This window comes from Actinia tenebrosa, unplaced genomic scaffold, assembly GCF_029948245.1.
Source record: "Actinia tenebrosa isolate PJP-AT-01 unplaced genomic scaffold, QUT_ActTen_1.0 PGA_scaffold13__45_contigs__length_12533684, whole genome shotgun sequence".
NCBI classification, from domain to species: domain Eukaryota; kingdom Metazoa; phylum Cnidaria; class Anthozoa; order Actiniaria; family Actiniidae; genus Actinia; species Actinia tenebrosa.
This window is the reverse complement of record NW_028292573.1, coordinates 5,190,480-5,212,812: the sequence shown is the minus strand read 5'-3', so window position 1 is coordinate 5,212,812 and position 22,333 is coordinate 5,190,480. Positions and strand designations below refer to the sequence as shown.

General features: G+C 34.1%; 1 protein-coding gene across 3 annotated transcripts in view; it reads left to right on the top strand.

Annotated features, from left to right (window-relative positions):
* Nucleotides 1-22,333, top strand: part of LOC116295189 (alpha-1A adrenergic receptor) — a 53,014-nt gene that overhangs the window by 4,499 nt on the left and 26,182 nt on the right. For 2 of the 3 annotated variants that reach the window (XR_016119605.1, XM_089029229.1), the window contains exons 1-2: nucleotides 9,059-9,186; nucleotides 14,625-14,764. The gene's annotated coding sequence lies outside the window, so the exon portion shown is untranslated. Of the gene's footprint in view, nucleotides 1-9,058; nucleotides 9,187-14,624; nucleotides 14,765-22,333 lie in introns of those variants that run through there. The other variant, XM_031702940.2, reaches the window with a different exon arrangement.

Genomic DNA, 22,333 nt, shown 5'->3' with positions numbered 1-22,333 from the left:
GTGAACGATTACCTTTCAAGATGGGGTCGGGGAACTGTGAAAGGGACTATTGAGATCATAAGGTTTTAGTCGGTCTATGTAAAATGAGACAACAACAACAACAACACATCTAAGCACGGGCGGCATAGCGATGAGTTCGCTCGCAGCTCACCGATACTACCCAGGTTCCATTGCCTCTAGCCCGCTCGATGTCGTAAGTTACTAGATCTTAGCTTTTCTCCTGCCTTTCTCCATGCTTTTGTTTCGGTATACGGTTTTCATTCTCTCCGGCAAAAATCAACTTTTAAATTCAAAAAAATTCAGTAGTATTCAGTGGTTAAAGATCAAGAGCCACTCTTTATTTAATTACCTTCAAAGATAATTTCTTTAAAAAAGTCTTGTAAGAAACTTGAAAGTTTTTGAACTCGTATTATTGATTTGAGTTTCCCTGCTTCGTTCTTAAATCGTATGCGGAACAAGTTTGCTACCGGTCTCTCCAAAACGCACCTATTTTAACAAATTAATAACTGATTGTATTTATCATTAAAAGAGAATTCTTTTCGTATTCAAGCAGTGAGCGCCAAAAACCGTATTTTCTTGAAGAAAGCTGGCTGTTGTACAAGGCTAAAATCTTGTTATTGAGAAAGTTCAACTTGTTTGGAAGTGGAGATGACCGATGAAAGTGGAATCAAAGTGTTAACCCAAAGCAAAAGTTTTATCCGAAAATGAGGTTTAGGCCTTCATTTGCTTATTTACCATATATTTTCTATAAAAAAGTCTGACAAAGCAACATTCTAACACAAATGCAACAAAACATCTTTCAGTACAATTGAAAATATCGCTTCAAACAGGCATTTTATCATAGTACATCAGTTTCTAACTGTTTAAAAAAGGTTTTGAGGTTTTGGAAGCACGGGTGGCGTAGCGGTGAGAGTGCTCACCTCTCACCAATGCGACCCGGGTTCGAGTCCCTACGAGCTCGGTGTTGTATGTGAGTTGAGTTGTTTGTTGGTTCTCTCCTGTGCTTCGAGGGTTTTCCGGGTTCTCCGGTTTTCCTCCCTACGCAAAAACCAACTACTAAATTCCAATTCGATCTTGGGCATTCACCTAGCATGGATCTGAGGGTTCCGTTCGTGATTGTCCCACTCTGTAATTACAAAGAAAACTGATAGATTAACCCAAAACGAAAATTGGGATCAAAACTCATACGAAAGTCTAGTTTTTGGCGTTTTTTGCCATTATTGTTCATTATCGAAAACATTTTCCTCTTAAATATTCAAGAGAGCGAGAGTGAAGTACATTTCGGATATAGTTTGAGTTTCTTTCCGATCTTTCTTTTTGCTTTTTCCCCGCGTAATTATCGGAAGCGTGCAGGGGGTGGGAATAAGGGATTAAAAATTAGTAAGAGCCGGTGGGGATTCTTCCTTAATCTTTCGATTTAATAAGGAATCAATGTAGCGATTTCTCTTCAATACTAATAAAACAATAAACTCTCCTCCTTAAACTCTTCCGTTGAAATAGTATTTGAAATATGATGCGCGCGCTGATTGGCTGGCTCCAGCGTTTATATCAGTTATATCAGATAACATGCTCGCGCAAAAACCTTCAAAATATTTTATAAAAGCAACATACAAAGGCTCTACGTATGCCTCTGTTATATTATATAAACACCCTGAAAGCTGTAGAGCATTGGAGATCAGTGCAGGAAAAACACTTGACAACGCCTCGTGTTTCTACAATTGCTTCTCTCTTGCTCTACACCTCCCGGTGTGTTTGTATCAATACAAAGAAGTGCGCGAGCGTTTATTTTATATTAATTAAATATATCTTAGTAACCACCCACACTCCTGAATTTAAGTAATATAGGATTAATTGACATACGCTTCCATTTAGTTTGTGAACCTGCTATTATAAGCACACGACTTGAGATTTAAAAAGTGGAAACATTTAGAACAATCTAGCCGATACTCGCCTCTTACGACTGAAGTAAAAACAAAGGAATTGACTCAATAATGTTAAATTGGGTGACGTAATATCGATAAATAAACAAAGCGCGAGGCACGAAACTCTTTTCACGAACTCTTTGTATCTCTGTTTTGGCGGTTTTTAGAAACTCATGGACTAACAAAAAAATCGAAATTGAATATATATTTACTTGTAAAATCTAATAAATATGTTATATTACACACTTATATACACCAAATCCCCAACACAATCGGATATATACCATATAAATCGATTTGTTTATTTATCGATGTTTAAGCAAATCGATTTATATGTTATATATCCGAATATGTTGGGGATTCGGTGTTTATAAGTGTGTAATATAATATATTTATTAGATTTTACAAGTAAATATATATTCAATTTTTTTCTTTTTTTTTTTTTTTTTTTTTTTGGTAGTCCATGAGTGTCTAACACCGTTCATTCAAATACATATATATAATTATATATATGAATGAATAACTGAATGAAAGCGATTTTAAATGATTTCCCAACCATAAGGCATGTTAGAACTAATATAAATTGCTAATTAATTACTCTGGAAAGTTAAAACCAATACATTTTTAGGCCAACTTTAAAAATGCATTTTTGGTACTAATTATAATAAAATTAAACTTAGCTAAAATTAACAGCAACTTCAGAAGACCGAAGACCCATAATGCCCTCAAAGGACGATTATCTAAGGACCACTTGGTATTTCATTGAAAAAATATTTGCTTGAGGAAACAAAAGTTATCATCTTTGATTGTTTTATAATTTGCGTACTTTTCATTCAATTAAAGATAGTTTTATAATCGTTCATATATATCAGTTGATAAAACCCACGCAATTGGAAGGCAACAAGAAAGTAGAACGCTAACAGTCGTGCCACTATTTCTATTTATTTATTTACTACTGTTTTATACTTTCGGAGATAAAAACAAAAATTCAATAAAACAGGCAACGACAGACATATTCATTTTAAAAACCAGCAAGTAGTCTACAAAATCCTTTATGGTGTTAGCAAAACAGAGGAAATTAAGAGATAAAGATGAAGAATAGATCAGTGTTTTCAATTAGGCTCGATTAGTGCTTTTAAACGCGATTTTCTCATCAACCAATTCAAATCTTCATATAAGTGATTTTATCTTAATTTGATGGGATGAGAAAAGGATTTAGAAAGTGTACTAAAATTAAGTGAACATTCCTCGTTCAGTTGACGTATCTGAACCTTAGTTAGTTTATAAACTGAGCAGGCAAGCCCAGATAAACTACCCACAAAAATCCAGTCTAGAGTACGTTAGGCATCTGTAGATCAAGCCAATCTTGGAACAACTCATTGGGCATACTGAATAGAGCATAAAGGTAAACGATCGATCTTTGAATTCTTTATACTTTCTTGCAATGTTCATTATTATGAAATATAGGAAAGAACTAAAGAATGAATTTGAAATTGCCCAAAGCAATTTGAAAATCACAATTCAATGTAAAGTGAATTTTATAAATCGCTATATAAATCATAAATCATTTAAATCGCCGTTATCCTTGTCATTTTGAAAGAGAAAAAAATAGCTGGTTGAAAAGTGGGGAAGAAAGGAAGAAAGAAAAGAAAAAAAAGATAATAATTAGAAAATAAAATAAAATGCAAGAGAAAAGACTGAAAAAAAATATCAAAATGTGATAAAGAATACCAAAGAAAACAAACTTTATTAAAGAAGAATAGAAAAGTAAAAGAAAGTGCTCGGACAATCAAGGAAGTCTACTGATTTCATTAATAAATCAACGCCTTTATTTTCATGCGTTCCCGCGGCCGTACAATTCCCTCGTGTCTTAACGATTTAATAAACATTTCAAAAAACCATCACCTCTGTATGATAGATGCCTAATGATTCATTTTGGTAAGACTTCCTCAATACATTTCAAGTATCGGCGAGAAAAGACATCTGTAACATCTAAATATAGCTGTGGTTCGTTTGATAGGAGCGCCGTGATACGTAAGACCAAACAAAAAGCTCGGCAAACAGTATGTCAATCAGGGTACGTAAGATCCATCTTGGTTTCCGAGGAAGAGAGGAAAAGCTGAAAAAGAATAGGCTTAAAACGGTAGGGATGTTTGAAAAAAAATTGATTTTGAAGTTAAGCTTAGGTCATGAGAAGATTAAGTCCAATTATCTAGGATTGATTGATACGGCGTTGAACCGCTAATACTACACCGAGCAGTTGGTTATCGATAATTTTTTTAATATAATTTATCCTGTTAAAATTCGAAAAACGTCTTTAACTTTGTTCAGTTGTTTTGGTGTTGGTGGTAGTGGTAGTGGTAGTGGTCAGTGGCAGTGATGGTCATGCACGGTTCAGGTGTTTTTGTTTTCAGTTATTCGTGTTTTTAAATTGTAACGTGAATTTTTGAGAACTGAAATGAAATCAAGCTTCCATTTTATACGCGATCGTGAATTGCTGTAGTTGCTGTTGTTGAGTTACGTTGTTGTTAGTGATGGTGGTGTTGGTGTTGGTGTTGGCGTTGGTGTTCTTTTTGTTTTGTTTCAGTGACAATAAATCAAACTAAGCTTCTATGTTGAAAAGTTTATGCTACGCGATAATGAAGTGATGTTGTTGTTGTCATTGTTGTTGTTGTTGTCATTGTTGTTGTTGTCATTGTTGTTGTTGTTGCATTGTTGTTGTTGTTGTTGCATGTTGTTGTTGTTGTTGTTGTTGTTGTTGTTGTTGTTGTTGTTGTTGTTGCTGTTGTTAGTGGTGGCGGTGGTCAGTTGTCGTTTTTATTCGTGGTTTAATCTTAGTTGCAGAGTCGGTGAGTCACGGACAAAAAATCAAAATCTGAAACTTTCCTTTTTATTCGTTTTTTTTTTTTTTTTTTTTTTTTTTTTTTTTTTTTTCCTACGCGATAGTAAATAGTTGTGGTTTTTAATGGTTGAGGTGGTGGTTTCGTTTTAGTTTTTTTGTTTTTTTTTTTTTTTTTTAATTTTATTTATTCAATAATGAACAAACCTCTCCATGGCTTACTTTGACGCTCTCTGGATTAACTATAAAGAGAAAACCTCTTAAACTACTTAAAAAGTTAAAAAGCGGAAATTCTTTGCCGGACATATTAACTTTTCATCTGTTAACAGCAAACTTAGGAATCCTTGCTCCAGCGAACCAGATTTCTTCCTACATTTTTTTCTCAGCATGAAAGCTTATTTTACTCGTTCTTATCAGATTTAGAGACCTAACATTATGTTGAAAGAGTATTGTAAGAATAAACCTCGCATCTACGGATTGTCTAAGCTGAAGTCTATACAGTTGCCAGGTATCAGTTTTGTTCGTGTTCAGAATTCACCATATGTGCATCTGTGCCCAGACCATACTGAAAGCTGTCGCTTAAAAACTAAGGTTTGTGGTTTGACATTTTTTTCTGTCATTTATATACATTTCTAAATTTGTCAAACAGATATTAACAGCTCTGGTGTCTTGATCTGGCTTCATAATGATAATCAAAATGCTATGCTAAATGGATCTCCAATATAACCATATTTTGCCCACAATTTTTCAAATCGGATCTTTGAATTTAATTCGCTTTAACTGATTTATACAAATAAGTTGCAGCTGTGAATAATAGCTTATGATGCCATAAGTGCTAAAGGTGCTATAAGAATGTTGATCATCGATCTTGACAAGTTTATAGAAGCTATGGACAAAGGAACACGATTTTAAGTATTTTAAATATTACAGAAACAAAGTTAGAATAAAAAACCTTATAGTTGGAAGTTTTTTTACTATATTGGATAATGATGTACCACGAACGCATGATTGAGGCTGGAGCGGTTTTTCTACTTAAACTGATTGCGCCACAGAGAGTTATTGTGGACCCATTTTGTCTAAGAAGTTCAACCTCCGAGGTTGATAAATAGCAAGGATTAATTATCATATTGGTGCTAAGAACTGAGCGATCGACTTAATCCCCAGGCTATGGCATTCTTAATCGGTGCAAATTGTTTAGGATTTTTATAGGGGTACTTGTGATACGTCGGTGGAGTAATGACATTGACTCTGTTATCTTGGTTCTTTATCTTGATCAGGATCTTATTCCTTCTTTTGATGTTTATATGTTCTTCTGTTTTTTCTTTTTATGTATTTATGTTCTTTCTTTCTTTCTTCTTCTTATTTAGGATTCTTGATTTCTTTTTCTTATTCTTCCTCATCTTCTTAGGCTTTTTATATTTCTTTTTCTTTTTTTTTCTTTTCTATTTGTGTATTCTTGTCTCTCTTCTTTATTTTCTGCTTTCTTTCTTTCTTCTTTTCTTTCTTCTTTCTTTCTCTCTTTCTTTCTATTTTTCTTGCTTTCTTTCTTTCTTTCTTTCTTTCTTTCTTTCTTTCTTTCTTTCTTTCTTTCTTTCTTTCTTTCTTTTTGCAAGCAGGCAATTCAATTCAATTCCTTTGCTTTTGCTTTTAATGCCCAATGATCATAAGACTAATTTTCTTGGTATTACGTATGGAAGTATTATATCACGAGTTTAGTTTAAAAAAAAAAAATAAAACGTGTATAAGAAATATAAGGAAAAGAGACAGAAAATGTTATGTATAGCTTTTTGTGTATATCTGTATATTGTAAAGTGACACGTCTTTGTTTTAATAAAGTATTCATTCATTAAAAGAAAAAGAAAAAAAAAAGAAAGAAAAAAAAAGAAAGAAAAAAAATTTACGAGTTTTTAACGGAATCTGTGACGTCATCTACTCAACAAAAAAAACGTTCGTAAAAAGTCAACAATTTCTTTTGAGACCGCTATAATTAGCTTACTTCTAAGCAGTTCCTGCTATTATAACATCATAGCAAGAACGAATAAATAAACAAGAATATTTGCGTCATGTTTTTCTATTTTCGCCGAACTTTTTTGATAATTAAATTAATGATTAATTGATAGCTGAGAGTTCTGGCAAATCCTACAATAACATCTCATATCATACAGCTCAAATTCAAATTCAATTTGAAGTTTGTGAATCGATTGGTATATGACGTCGTTCTAAATTGTCAAAGCCGTCGTCACGTCCAGGGTGGTTTGCAGTAGCTTATTGCCTGCTGTGTGTTTTCATCCTTCCTGTTCCCTGCGACCTAATATAAATCAAAAGAGGAGTTACACAAACGGAGACTACTCTTATGTGTGGTGACTAAGGTTTTGTTGCGTCTATCTGCGGTATCTGTTATCGCAGCATGCGTCGTGCAGGACTCATTATGCTAGCTATTTTTAAATGATTTAGTACCACAGTAGCATAGTAGCAGGCAGAGACTAGTTCTGTTGATAGAAATGGAGTCGTTTCTTTTGCGAATTATCCTGGCTTGGCTGTAAAATACGGTAAAGCATTCTCGTTTCAAAAATTTTTTTTGTAAAAAAGCGATTTTCTAAGCTCAAATTCTATCTATAAGGAATTGACCATCATATCCATGAATTGGGCCGCACATCGCAAGCCGTTACTTTTCTCTCTTAAAGGCCATAAAGCCTCGTGGAATAATAACTTGTTTATTTGATTTTTTAAATATTGTGATTCACTTTTATAACGAAAGACATAACATTTACAATCGATTAAAATAATTTTTTTATTACGTTCTAGCCTCGTTCCTATAGGTAAGAATATCAAGATTTCTGCTGAGAGTTGTATTACAATATGTATTTCAATCTTGACCATTTTCAAGATTATCTTTGATGCGAGGCGGGCGACACGAACAACATACGAAAACAAAAATTTGAAAGAGTTGGCACATTTCTCTACATTATAGATCATGACTGAGCTATCTACTTAATATAGTAATCAAAGACAAGTGTAAATGAATCTTACAGTAACATCGGTAACTTTCCGCTGTTCGTGGTTCCAAGAAGCCGGCCGCTTTTCATATTTCATATCACTCTCCATTTTGCTTTCACTTATTACGCTTTCAATGTCGGACATTCAAAGTTGGGGCTAAACTCAAATTCAACAGACGTTATACATTTGCTGGTGGTAGTAAATATCACACGGCGTCAAAATCCAAAAAATGATTTTCCTTAACATGTTTTGGTCTATACAAGTGTGTCTAAAATATGGGTCTTAGGAGCTTTCTTATGACTTTACGTACAGTGTGTCTTGGAACACCGGTGTTTTTTAGATGCCTCAGGGAGATATTTTTGATATCCAAGGAAATGTTCGCCCTCTGTTTTTGTCGGCTTTTTGATCCATCCCTAACTTGAAGTACCTGCAGTAAGTAACTTAAGGTAAACACTACCGCTATCAGTCTTTCTAACGTATAGCCAAGGGGTGGAAAGTAGATAATTGCCCCTCTCTTTTGGACATTGAAAAAAAAAAAAAAAAAAAAAAAAAATCTAACGAATCCAAACTTAGGAAATAAATAAAATATTGCATTGATGGTGCATGCATTTCTCACACTAAGACGTTTATTATTCCAAAGTATAGGAGCTCATGACCATATACACCGAATCGAAATATTGCGAACAATTTGAATAATTTTTACTATTGTTTTTGACTAACTGACAGACTAATAAAGGACTGGACTAAAAGCGTTTTTACATCTATAAGAGGCTAGTCAGTCCAGAACAATAGTTATTCAAATTGTTGCCATACGTTAAGTAAGAATGATTACAACAAAAAATTGAAAACAAAATGAATTCAGTAAAACCAAGAAACAATAAGCAAAAAAAAAAAAAAAAAAAAAAGAAAATTAAGATTCTTTAGGATATTTATTGTGTTTGTATAATATAATTATACCTCGACTTATATTTTTTTGTACTTTCCTGGAATCAAGAGTCATTGCGCCCAAAATAGGTTACGGGTTGCTCAAAGGATTCGTTTGATCTCTCGGTGCCTTGATTGCGCAGTAAATTAAAACTAAAACGTTAGGGTCCCCTTTCCTGTTTTTCGAAGAGAAAATGCCTCTCAAATAAAATTTGTGTAGATATGTTGCCGGATGATGACTTGGCCCCTGCTGCGCCCTTGATGGAAAATAAGAGTTTTACCGAAAAGGCAATTACTGAAATATATTAATAAATTATCGTAATGCACTTTATAAGACGCACCAGCCAAAGAAAAGCCAGTTAAGGTCTAGACGAGTAAGCTTCTTCAAACAGCCTACACGTAGATAAAGATCCTTTCGTTGACAGTAAGGGCATAAGTTTTTCCTGCCTTTCTATCGAAGAAACTTTGACCCACTCGGCGCGCCTATTGCTTGGCTTCTTAACGGTGAGGCATTTGTATCCTAACAAAGATGGTTTCTAATTTTTCCCAGTTTTTATTTTAACTATTTGTCGGTGTCTTAATTCGCGTGTGTCACCCTTTTTTGTCCATCTTTCCAAAGCATTTTCTTTATTATTATTATTTCATGGCAAGGTTTTTTAATAGTTTACATTTCCCTTTCATTGATTGCTTTACTTCTCTAGCTAAAGGACGCGTATTGGTACTTTTCTCTTCATAAAATATTATTTTTATTCTCTTTGTGTGTGTGTGTTTGGGAAGGGGGGGGGGGGGGGGGGGGGGGAGTCTATGAACGGCGTCATTCTTTTTCTTCCGTCTTTCCGTAGCAGCTTTTTAATATATTTTTTCTTGGTACTGCTTCTCGTGCAAGAGGGCAGAGGACCCGTAAATATTATAGATACATCATCAACTTATTATCATATTCTGCATATTATTCTGTATATCATCCCGAGTCTAACTCGATTGAGTTTTGGTTTTTCATATATTCATCAGCTGATAATCCTCCCTTTCTTTTTACAGCCATCTATTGTAGGTCAATGTAAGGCGAATTAAGACAACTTTTGCGACCGTAGTAGACATGCTTAAATCTTACACAGAACTGAATAGCATCATTTTTTTCTTACAATACTGAAATTAAATTATTCCTGTCTATCTTATTCAACAATCCATGTAATGTTTTTTTCACTACTTATTCCTTTATCTTTCTGACCAACCATTCACTCTCTGACTTCCACCCTCACCCCCCGGGCCCTAAGTACTATCTATCCGTCCGTCCATTCATCCCGCCGTCCATCCATCCATCTATCCACATCAATTCATCTTTGCTTTTTCCCATTTCATTTAATTCCTACTCAGTTTCTTATCATTCGTAGAAACGTAAATGAAAGATAACAGTTCAATCTATTTTTACAAGTTGTCACATGTCATCGCCTACAAAACACTCGACAAACATACATAAATGTATCGGGAGGAAAACGCAAGCGATCTTATCTGAAAAGCACCTCTCCCTATTAAACTCAAGATACGCCAATACAAATAAGCCCCATTAAACACACATACCAATATATTTGATCCTTGTTAATGAAACAAAAGGCGTCCACCGTTTGCAAGAGTCCCATTTCCTCCAGCCAAATTGCAACAATTGTTCACTAAGAATATTGGTCGTTTCCTAACTCGATTTTCCCACATGTGGTACAAAAGGATATGGAAAGCTCAACCGACTTTTGTTTTTTTACTTCCCTTGACACTTAGAGACTTAACTAATTAAGGAATTATCCGTCAGATATTTTACTGCCGATAACGACAAGCACCATGATGTCTTAATTCCGTTAACTAATGAATTCGTTTTGATATAATTTTTAATCTAATCATATGTCTGTTGTGTAATATTTATCTTTTGAAGACACTTTTTTTTATTTCTCTTGCTTCCAACTTATCCAAGCTTGCAATATTCTGAATGACAGTTAAGATGTCGGAAAGGGCTTAAGTTGTGCTTTATGCTAACAAGAATCTTTAGGGCAAAGCGATATGGTGCAACTCAAGGCATATTTATATTTCAATAACTTTTAGGCTGGAAAAGAAAAAGGTGTGCGTGTGAACTTTAACCACTAACATTGACAAGAAACGATGCATTTTATTACGATAACAAGTTCCGAAGAAACATTTTTTAAAACCGTTAAGAAAAGTCCAATTCAAACGCCCAGATTTACAGATTGGAATTCAGACTAGCCAATATCTACGTTAGTTTTTGAAGTGCAGTTCAAAAAAACAAACAAAACAAACGATTTTAATTTTATCTTTGCATAATATATCAACGGGAAATGAGTTAAAGGTTTAACGGAGCTGAATATTCGACTGTATATAGACTGTATAAGCCAAGGATTTTCTCTTTTCTTTCGTTTCTTTTTTTCAAAATATTTTTGGCTTCCTTTCTGTTAGTCCTGTCTGTTGCTGCTGGGCTATTCGATTCTCAAAATGTCCACTCTTTATGAGGGGAGAACTTTTCCTGTGTTGGATTTTAGTGACAATCTCAGAGAGGATGCTGCATTGACACAGCATTTTGTCAAATATATGTATATACAAAATGCTGTGTCAATGCAGTATCTATCTATCTATATATATATATCACTGGCTTGCAGGAAGGTTGTAGTATACTTTTATATATATATACAAATACCTAACTGGAACCACTGAGGACGTAAAGAAACCCTGGCAGTGACCACCCTCAGTGGCTATTCTTCATACTAACCATCTCTCATTCATAAATCATTGTAAAACGTCTTTGAACATATTCATATGGAAAAGAGCGCTATATGAATATCATAATCATCATAATCATCAAAAACATGAAAAATTGAATAACTCTTTACCCATTCCTTCATATTTAAAAAATAATATTGTTTGATATGTTGTATTCATGAAGAATATAAAAAATACTATTTGAGCGCAATGCGATGGTATTAAATATATATTGGAGAGTTTTTAGGTCAATAAAGTGAAAAAATATAAATAAATCTACTTATTTAATATCCGATGCTTAAAAACCTGATGTATCTGACGTGTCTTGCATCAAAATAAGACATAAAAGTGTTTTTGTTAACTTTCAATATATACACAATCAAATTTTAGGAGTTCTTCCATTTTTCCATCTCATTAGATATTTGTATATTTGAAGAAATGGATATTACAACCTTTATGCAATCGAGTGTGTGTGTATATATATATAAATTAAGGTAACATCACAATCGTCATCAACCAGCGACAGAAACTGCAGCAACAACAACATCAACGGCACCACAAAAACCACTGACTAGCAACAAATATAACTAGCAACACAAAGTCAACATCAACATCATGCATCATCAGTACAACAGCTACACGATTAAGACCCAACAACATCATGTGCAACCACAATCACCAAAAAGACCAAAAATAATATTCAACATAAACACTACCACTTCCACCACCACCACAAGCATCAAATCTAACCTAGCAACAATAAACAACGTAAGCATCAACATCAACAACAAGAATATACCACACAAAAGCAGCATGAAAGCTGAACTTTAAAACGTATGTGCAACTACCATCACCTCCACTGAAAATAACGACAACCTCGACAACACTAACACCAACAACAACACCAGCACTAACACTAAAACCAATAAATTGCTCCGAAAATAATACTAGAACCGATTTATTCCTCCAACAACATCTGCCCATACATGGCGGCTCATTACATTACTAGGTTCTTTATTTTTCTCTCGTCGTTACCTCTTTCTTTCTATCTTTCTTTCTTTTTTCTCCTTCTTTAAATTTTTTTCTTCGTTTTTTCTTTTTAAAGTTTTGAAATTTGATTCTCTTTTTTTATTATTTCGTCTTTATTCGTTTTATTTATTTTCATATTTAATTTTTAATTCGTTTTTTAATGCAATTCCGGCATAAAGAACGTAATCAGAACGCAATGAATTCAAAAAGCCAAGAGTGGAAGAGTAGAGCAGCTACGAGCCGACTAATTGGATTACGGTTGAAGCCGGCACTTTGTGTATGGTGGACTTCGGGTGCAAAAACCGCAATCGTCAAATATAATTATCCAAACGAACAAAGCAAGCAAGAGGTTCACTTTGAGTAGACAATATCGAATTGACTGCAATTTACTAATCAAACTGAAGACATGTGACATCGTGAAGGAGAACGACAGGAACTGAATTCCGGTACAAGTCAGATACCATCATTAACAAATCACTTTTCTAGCATATGACAGTCATGTGTCGTAGACCGACGAGAGTGGTATTGGACTGTTTTTGATCGATTATCAATGTTCAAACGAGTCCGTTCCACGGCTAACTTGGAGTTTATCAAATTTCCGCCTTTTGCATTGGCGTTTGCCAGTACGCGCCGATCACCTTTCTCCAAGTCTTACTTGACGCTTGCATCGGGCCACGCTCACCTTCAGTAAATTAGCTAGTGCACGGATGGCCCAAATCTAAAACAGATTATGTGTAGCTGAAATGTTTCTGCTTCGTCTCTTCCAGAACAAAATATCAAAAAATAACGAAATAATCAGCTGAAAAGTAAGGTATCAAACAATGCAAGCGAATAAACAGACAAACTGACAAACAGACGACGACGCGCGACGATGGCAAAGTTGATGATGATGATGATGGAAGTTCTCCGAAGCAAGTCATACGAATGTGTCGATGCTTTTTACAACCGTCTTTCTCCAATTGGAGCGTAGTTATTTATTACTGGTAAACAGGAATTGATGGTATCACACAAGTGTGTCCATCGAAAACAATAAGTTCTATTTATATAAGACTTTTTTTACTAAAGCCGATTGCCCTCTTGTTGAACTTTGTCCCTTTTGACGCCATTCATCGACACAAATATCCACGAATAAACAACGCATCATCATAATACGCTTAACTAGGGGCCGCCGAGGGGTTGGGCAGGCAGACAGATAGACATATTTTATTTGGCGTTTTGTACATAGTTGCACATCAACTTAGTTCCAAATAAGTTACGAGTATATACGTATGTTTATGTATGTGCATAATATCTAAATTCACATTCCACACATACACGTCATACGTACATAGATATTCTGTATATATAAATGTTCATATAATTATTTCAATACATTAATTGCGTTACTAATCCTAATCATCTTTTATGATTTTTATTTGTTTTGTTGTTGTTGTTGGTTAAGGCAGGGGGGACTACAGGTTACAGCCCCCCCCCCCCCCACCCCACCAACCCTCCCCATTTTTTACATTTTTCCATACTAATGTCTTATAATTTCCAATCTAATCTACACGAATTATAAACAATACATGGTCATAATACGCCCAACACTTCAACAAATAACGACCACGACACAGCCCCCGTGGGGAGGGGGGGGGGGGCACAGCACTGCTTAGACATTCGTCAAGCACCAAAAAGATATAAACCCAATAAACTAATACCTAAAAGGCAAAACACAAATCCTCGATGAGAGCAGTAAACCCTCTGTTTCCATCACGAAGCGATTTGATTACGGCACGAAGAATCTCAGTCCCCGACAGAAGTCTCGCCTCTTTGCGCTAACTTCCATTCCTTGAGTCCTCTAGAAGACTCTAGACGCACTTCATAGAAAGGAAAATCGAAAAAAACAATTTTAGGAGAAGAAGATAGTAAGCCTTGTTTGACTTTAATCCTTTCAATTCGATGTACGCTAAGAGGTTAAGTGTCGCAAATGTGCTTTAACTAAAGTTTGCACGTCAAGGGTAATCCTGTATTAGAGGAGGATAAAACGATTTAGGCTTATTCTAGTTGATTGATTTTAGGAGCTGCGTCTATTAGGAATTTCAGAAACGGGTTTGCGTGCTTGTTCGTTGTTCGTATACGGGAAACAGGGATAGAGTCTGATATTGGTGTTTTTTATCCAGGTTAATCGAGAATATTGCACTCACCTTGGTTAAAATAACAAGTGCTGTGACAAGGACATAAAAGGACGACGGAAGAGAACCTCAACGTAAACAAGCCACCTAGACGCGATTACGAACTCCAAAGGCCAAAAATCAATGAGGTAAAACCAAAGCCAATCATGTTTTCATAAGTGAATTTTCCTCTCATTGGGAGGCAGTTGACATTGCTACTTTAGCATTAGAATAACATTTGGGGCATATGTCTGGAGCACTTTTCGTTTTTTTGGGTTTTCTCGCAAATTTCTTTTGGCGAAGGTTTTTTGACATTAGTTCTTAATACGAAGCGATTCGTGAGATACAAAGCCTCGAAGAGAGGGCTCCAAGGATTTCTAATCGTAAAGGAGCGTTTAGTATTTCGTTGGTCTAAACATATGGTAAGACAGTTGTTCATACTTATTTTTAATGTCTGTTTTGACGGAGAACTTAATCATTTTCTGGCGTCTGTAACTGGAATTGAAGACCCAAAAGATGTCAGTTTGAAATATAGACTTCAAGTTTGAGGCTACTAAGAATAGGAAATCTAACAAAAAGACGGAATAATATAAGACGAAGTAAATCCTGCCTTATTTATATGGCTAGCAAAAGCAACGGGGGAAAAGAAAACATGCGGCCATACGCGAATAGTTAATTAAGGGACTGCTCATAATTTATCAACTGTAGGGGGAGGGGATTGTAGGATTCAGTTCGGAGATCAGCGATCAAGGGGAGGGGGGGTATTTAGTAGTACCCACTAGGGGACTAGAAGAAATAACTTACCTCTTGGGGGAGATGGTGGATCACTTAGTATTTATACTGATTTTGCAACAGAAATCCTCCGATCCCTCTGCCTTTAACAACAAAAATCCTCCGACTCTACCCCCCCCCCCCCCCCTTACATTTTGCACCGGTGGCCGACAAACGTAACCGCAATTTTGTTTCCTCAAGTTTGTCGACTAGGTGACAAATATCTTAGTTATTTAACTTCGTAGAATAAGATATCAATGATGATAATAAGAATAAGAAACAACATATTTTTTTAGTTGTTAACAAAAAGAGGATCCAGTGTGTACTTTACTTTGAAAGACATTAAAACAAAAAACAGCGATGCCTTCCCTAAGCACCGCGTACTGAATAAGCCTTACAAACATCCCGTTTATAGAGTGGTTATTCATTGCTTTTAAAGTCTAAACTCCATTAGTGTCAAGACGAGCGCATCAAGTAATGGGATTTGGCTAATGCCCTGCTTAAATCGTTTTTTCATGTGTGGTTAGTGATCACGTTGTGTTGTTAAGTAAACAACATTGAATTACTTTCACTTAGTCATGTCCTTCTAATATTCCTGTTTTCGTTCACTTCGTTGTTATTCTTTTTTACAAATATTTGTTCTTAAGAAAACAAAACAAACAAAAAAAACAAACAAACAAACGCGTTTATTTAGATGTTTATATTTTTTCTCGTAAACTCTTTCTATTTATTTATTTGTTTATTTATCTATTAATTTGCCTATCTATTTCATTGTCATTTAACTTTTTCATTCATTTATTCATTTATTTTCTTGTTGTCGCTTTCTTCAAAGTATTGCAACTTCTGCAATTTTTTTCTCTCGATTGTTATTCAGTCAGTGATCTAACGATATCAGATGATTGCTATTAGAAATGTCAGTTCGGGAGTGGTTTCAATATAAAGCAATAGTTTAGTTAACCTCTTTTATTTTCTACAATTAAGCTTGGTGGAAAAAAGCTTTGAGTTTCTCACTTCTGAGACTAGAAGACAAAGCCAAAATTTGAACGAATTCGAATTCTACTAGTTATCAACATTTTAATATTTTTTTAACTTACCCTGAAATAGAAATTAAAACGCCTATTAACTTGTTAATGAGAACTGATATGAACCAAACTTCAAATCTAAATAAATGTGTAAACTGGTGTAATGCGAATGTGTTTTTTCCCCCAGTGTTATTTATAAGTAAAGTAGTTTTTTTAACGAATGATATACAAGAAATAGAGTATGAATTAGAAATTTGCTTGTATTGCCGATAAGTTTGATAGCCAGAAAGAAAAAAACATTACTACCTAGAAAGAAAATGATACCATTTTTTTCTGAATATTATTTTTAATCTTTATTATATCCTCCCTACATGTATCGACTTTCTCTCATCCCATCTTCAATGAGAAACTAATTCATTATAACTAGCTTAGTTTCAGTTTTACTATTACCTAATTTTATTTTACTTTAAAGAAGTTTACAAAATTATTTTCTTTTTGACCATTACTGTATATATTACTTCAAGGAGTTTATGAAGCAAAACTTTTAAATCTGTTATATACGTCTCGAGGTGGAAAATTCTGGAAGAGAGGGGGCTTTGTGTCGTGAGCTAAGTATTTCCGAAAGAAGAGTGGTTTTTGATGGCTTTTCCTGACGTCATCTTTCACTTCCCAGTCACGTATCACATACTTGATTTCTTTATTATTATTATTATTATTATATTATTATTATTATTATTATTATTATCTATTATTTTAAAATGGAAAATTTTGAATAATAACAATTTTTAAATAGCCAAAGAATGTAATCAAAATCTATATATACGATATCTAAATATATTTGCAACAAATTAAATAAATTAAAAAATTTAAGGATTATTAAGAAATATTGAGGTGATATAAACTAGATGTAGTTAGCAAAACAGACTATATCGGATTCATAATGATAATGATGAAATGCAATGAATAGAGGATTATACATGGGCGCGCGGAGAATCGAAATTTATCTTCGAGTGTTGAAAAGATCTCTCGCGAGTGAGCGTAGCGAAAATAACATGTTATTTTGACATGTGAAAATATCAGTTTTTCGAAAATGAGAAATACAGGTATTTTATGGATAATTATATGATAACACAAATAAATAAATAATAAATGAATAATAACCTATTGCTCATTTAACACACACACTTTATACCACTTAGAATTATCTAATAGCGATGATGATGATGATGTTGATGGAGACAATAACTAAAACGATTATAATAACAAATGAATAAATAAAAAAATATATTATATATTTTACTCAATTAACGCCGTCATCATTTATGTAGAAATACCATCGGCTAATGATGATGATGATGATGAAGTAGACGATGTTGTTGTTGATGATGATAATGATGATGATGGTGGAGGTATTGGTGGTGGTGATGGTGATGGTGGTGGTGATGGTGATGGTGGCGGTGATAGTAATGATAATGATGATGAGATGATGTTGTTGATGATGATAATGATGATGATGGTGGTGGTTGTGGTGATGGTAATGATGATGATGATGATGACGATAGCAATAAAAATTAAATAATAACTAATAATAAATAAATAAAAACAATGTATTATTCAGTTAACAACGCCATTATGTATGTAGTAATATATAATAATATTAATAATGATGATGATGATGATGACAGCAATAAAAATTAAATAATAACAAATAATTAATGAATAAATATACTGTGTTATTCAGTTAACAACGCCATTGCGTATATAGATATAACTAATAATGAAGATAAGAATGAATGATTATAAAGCATACTAATACTAATGTATGGGAATATGTATGTACCACGAGGTCAGATTTTTTCTTCAGGTTGTCTGGTTTATTTGGACCCTCCCTCCGTAAAAATCAACATGTGAGTTATGTGCATATGACATATCAAACTTATTCCATACATTTATGAACATTTGCTCTTTTTAGCGCCTAGGCCTACGCGGACACATTTTAATGTACTGCGCATGCGAATCAATCCCATATATGGATTTTCAAAATGGCGGATACGACTCGTGTAAAACGTGAGTCAAAATTTCCAGTGAGGTATATGCAGGAATTTTCCTCGGATTTTGCTTCAAAGCAAAGAAAATCGTCAAAGAAAGACAATAATCTTTATGACGTGGTAGTAACTGAGGTAGATAAGTCAAAGAAGCGAATAAAAATCCACTATGTTGGGTATAGTACAAAGTATGACGAGTGGAAATCTTTTGGAGATGGAGCAAGCTTTCCCTCTGTTCGTCATGAAAAGCTGAATATACCTTCCGCAGATTCAATTGGAGATAGACAAGAAATATTCCATGAACAATTATATCGGGAAATCAAGAGAAAATTGTTTTCTGGTCGAAGGGATGATCCAGCTGTACGCATAGAGCTTAGGGTTGAGCCAGATGTGTTTGAAGGAGGACTTGCCACAGTAGTAAGAGGTATTAAAGAAAGACAAAAGACTATTTACAGGCTACCATCCAACAGACTCATTGACAATTTCCTTGGTAAAAAGTGGGATGAGCGCATTTTTAATGGTAATGGAGACTTTGCCTTTGTAATTAAAGGAACAGTTCGCTACTGGCTTTCAAATCTAATCCTATAGTAGAATATAAGTTAATTGGAGATCAACATGTGAAGTCTGAGATTGAAGAAAGAAATTTTATTGTATTTACATTTGTTCGTGGTGATGGAAATCGTTACAATTACAGTACATTTAGTTCATAATACTAGAAATGACTTGAGAAAAAATATTTGATGAAACATAATTACATAATTATAGATAAGAATTAACAACAATGGAGTAAGTAAAAATACATTTCTTTGCCAATAATTAATAATTTTGGTATAAGATTATACTTAATATATGCATATTTTTTAGAAGTAATATAATAGTCTGAAGAAGCAATATTTTTTACTGTTGTTTTGATTGCAATATAGCTCTACATTGATGTTTTGATTTATATTAATGAAGATTCAGAACATCATTTTTGATACAAGGTATGTTTAAATATCTAGCACATTAACTGTTGTGTTAGAATGTTGATCATCACAGTGAATACCCTATACCCAGTGAATAACCTATTAAAAACTTTATTGTGTAATTAGGCATTTTTTTGTCCATACATTATTACTCTCTCAAGATGTGCACAACAAGTTTGAAAGCCACAGTTTGCACATTTCTCAGTGCAAGTCTTAATATTATGGCAGCTTTTTGAGCAGTTTTTACATTGATATGTGGCTTTAACTCTCTCACAGCCTTCTGCTTCAAGGAAGTGAATTCTGTTTTTCTTTAAAAAGAGTTGTTTCAGAGCAGAAATACCTCTATGATTGGTAGATCTAAAATAATTTTTTGAAGCAGTGTCATTAAATTTTTCCATCCCTTGTTGTGTAAAATATGCGAGATTCTTGTACAGTGATAAGAACTCAGGAACATGGGCATACAGCGCATGCATATAGGGTGTCACATCTTTTGCCTGATACAAAGAGAGAAATAAGGAGAAGAAATTTCTGATTTTGCATTTCAAATTGATAATGCTCTCCTCAGATGAAAATGTAAGTTTGAGGTCCCCTATGATTTCTATGAAATCAATCCAGAGTTTTTCAAGATCATTACATTTGTCATAAAATGGAAGAAGTGTAGAAAAGTTAATATGCTGAAATAAAATAAGTTTTTCAGGGCCAGTTAGATCTCTATATTCTAATTTTTTAGTATCTTTTTTGATTTTCCATGAAAATGATATTCCAATGTTGTTTAGAAAGGTTTCATAGCCTGTCATGTGCTTGTACTTATCCCTTTGAAATCCATTTGGAAATTTTTTTAGCTTGTCAACTGCATCCTGCCTTCTGAGTTCTCTAATCAGTAGCTCAATTAAATTATCTGATATTCTTAAGAATAAATGTAAGTTATCAATAATTACATGATCAATAGGAATAAAAGGGAAGAGAGGAACAGCTTTACGATTAAATTTTTTAGACTTGGCATGATTAGATATTTCATCAAGGGATCTTGCTCCTTGCTTTGAATCACTAATTGACCATGTTTTAGTAGTATCATGCCTTTCCATTCTTGGGCACATGCACCATATGCATATGCATGATCTTGGTTTGCCTTTCCCAACCCACAAACTAAAGCTAAAAATTTCCAATCCCCACCCAGAAAATATTCTATGTTATATGTTATATTATTGACAGTAATTTCTTTTAATTTAGACATTTCATTCGTAAGATCAGAAAGGGATATTCTTAAGTTATCATAATCTTCTTGTATTTTTATGACTGCTAGTATATAATTACCTTTCTCTCCCATAGCAATATCTTTTTCGTTTAAAATCGTATAAGTAATGTTTTCAAGTTTTAAAGTCCTTCCAACATTAGTCCCATCACCACTGATTTTGACCTGTATGGTATTTCCTTCCAGCAGTTCTCCCTGTTTCTGTAGCCTTTTTACTTGCTCTTCTAAACTCTTAGCAAATTCAATCTGAATACCTTCAGCATCACCAGGCCTTGGCCTCACTTCCCATTGACTATTCAATGCTTGCATCCTCTTTACCATTTTATATTGACATGGAATTTCCTTGGATTTTTGAGCAAGTTCATTCCATGCTTCATTGGAAAGATTGAATTTGTCTTTGATATATAACCAGGTATTCAGTTCATTGATGTCATCACTAGTCAATTCTTTTGTTGGGGCGTTAGTAAAATCTATATCTTGTTCGTTAGCTAGCTCAAAAGTCTCAAACATTCCCGTATCAGGATTAAAAACTTCAACTTTCGTAGCCATAAAATTATAAAGGCCAAGAAAGGATAGTGTTGTCTTGCATTGTTCTTTCAAACTAGATCTTATTCTTGTCCTTTGCTGTGGGGAGTATTCATTAAAAGTTTTATATTTTTCTGGACCTCTCACTTTGTTTTGTTTTCTGGCAACTTTTAGCGCTATTGCTCTGAATTGTTTCTTATAATAGTTCCTTTGTTTTTCTGTTCTTTTTAAGGCGTCCGTGAGTTTTTCTTCAACGTGTAGTTTTTTAACCTTTTCTTGGACTAATGATTCTTCAAGTTTTCTTTTTGTTTTCCTTAATTCTCTATTTTCCTCTTTAAGTTTTCCAACATCTAACTCGTTGTAATATATTTTGAACCGATAGGTCTTTCCATTTTTCCACGAGTCTAAAATTTTCTTTGGCCAACCTGCCACCGCCTTTTAACCGTGCTGCTTTAACTTTTGCTTGTAAATTGTAAATTTGAGTTTTGATCGCACTGATAATTCTGTTGTTGACGGTGATCCCTTTAAGACCCGATTCGTCCAGAACCTTTTCAACAATAGTCTTCAATGCCGACTCATAGCTTTCTCCACCATCGCGTTGTGTTTTAGGAAACATATAATTAAAACTATAGTATTCCCGCGCATTTCCAGAATCAATTTCAACGCTACTTACTTATTGATTTCGTGGAAAAAATGAGGAAATTCTGCTCCTTTCGAACCTCCTTCGGAAGATTGCTCTCCAAGTGCTTCGACAGCAGGGGCAGCGAAGAGATTCAGTACGAGAGAGGCAAGAAGTATAACATTCGAATTCATTTTGACCGCGTAAAATCCTTACGAATGTGGGTCTGTTTTACATCAAAATGCGGGTTTTTCCATATACTAATCAATTCAGCTGCTACCTTTTTGATTGGTTGATTTTGGAGCTATTTATAGGGGTTTTTGTGCATGTACGTGTGCTGAAATATGAGGAAAGCCATACAAACATTGACCTCACCGATGATCAAAAATTCCAAATTGACCGGGGTAAAAAATAATCTACGAGATCCAGAAAACTAAAAACATTGAAAGGAGATGTTATTCTATCGTTTTCCGTTGCTACCTTTTTCATATTGTTAGAAGAGATGAATATATCCAACAA